General features: G+C 57.5%; 1 protein-coding gene across 1 annotated transcript in view; it reads right to left on the minus strand.

Annotated features, from left to right (window-relative positions):
• Window positions 1-1,159, minus strand: part of STMN3 (stathmin 3) — a 13,473-nt gene that overhangs the window by 6,954 nt on the left and 5,360 nt on the right. The gene's annotated exons all lie outside the window — the stretch shown is intronic.

Below are 1,159 nucleotides of genomic sequence, written 5' to 3' on the forward strand. Positions count from 1 at the left end.
TGGATGAGCATGAGTTCACAAAAGAGTGTCAAGAGCTGAGTGCCTGGGAAGGACACGGGGTGGCCACATCTTCCCAAGTAAGTCCAAGAACCCAGCCCCCTGAGTGACACTCCAGGGAAAGGTGGCAGGAAAGCTTTTCAGTCTGCACAGGATGGGAAAGCTACAGTCAGTCTGCAGTGGCTACAAGACCATGACAGTCAATGACTCTTCAGCCTAGTGACCAAGACCAAACGGAGCCTACCAGTGAGCGCGAGCAGACAGGCCACCACGGCACAGAAGGCTGTGGCTGCTGCAGACGGATGAGCCCCGTAGCTGGGGTTCCCTTAAACTGACGTTGGCACAATTACCGGCGCGCTCACGCGGCTACTTCCGGGCCGGGCCACCGTGCTGTCACACTTCGGTGCATGGAGAAGCCGGCAGTGAGCACAGGCTTACACACCCATGGGCAGCACTCTACGGGGGTGGCACTGGAGATGAAGCAGGAAAGCCCCATGTGACATCTGCCAGGGGGCGGTTCTCCAGCCAACAGGACAGTGTGTCTTCCAGGCGGTGACTGTGCTGGACAAACCTAATTGATTGCACTCATGGTTTCCCTTTTGACACCAATGGCAACTTGGACACCCAGAAAAATCATGAGACCAAATGTGGGTCAGCAGTGTCCCAAAGTCTGGCAAAGAAGAGAGGGCTGATGTTCGGGGGCTCTGAGGTCAGAGGGTGTTGAAGGCGAGGCTCTGGCTGTGCCCCTTCACTGCTGAATCTCGGTCTGCCTAATCCGTCGGATGGATGGCGGGAAGGAGGCCTACTGAGCAGGTTTTGCACTAAAGGGGTGAGTGAGAGAAAAGGCTGCAAAGCGCTCCCGCCAGTGGCTGCCCATTGTCCCCCCACCTGAGGCACAGGTGGTGAGCAAGGACCCACAGACCCTCCTCAGTGTGGGAGGGGCAGCACCCTGGCTCCGAAAAGAACCATCCTCAATTGCTGGAGGAGGGTCTCATTCTGCCCACAGCTGGTCCCAACATCTCTGTGAATGTCAGCGAGAGGATGAGAAGACGATGAAGCCCAGATGGACAAGACTCCCAGATAGGGCAGGGAAGGAGTGTGGTCAGTGACACACCTGGTCCCTTCCCAGACAGGTGCAGAAGTCACCTGGGGCCTGAGGGGG

The sequence above is a fragment of the Pteropus medius genome, unplaced genomic scaffold (assembly GCF_902729225.1).
Source record: "Pteropus medius unplaced genomic scaffold, Ma_sr-lr_union100, whole genome shotgun sequence".
In the NCBI taxonomy this organism is placed as follows: domain Eukaryota; kingdom Metazoa; phylum Chordata; class Mammalia; order Chiroptera; family Pteropodidae; genus Pteropus; species Pteropus medius.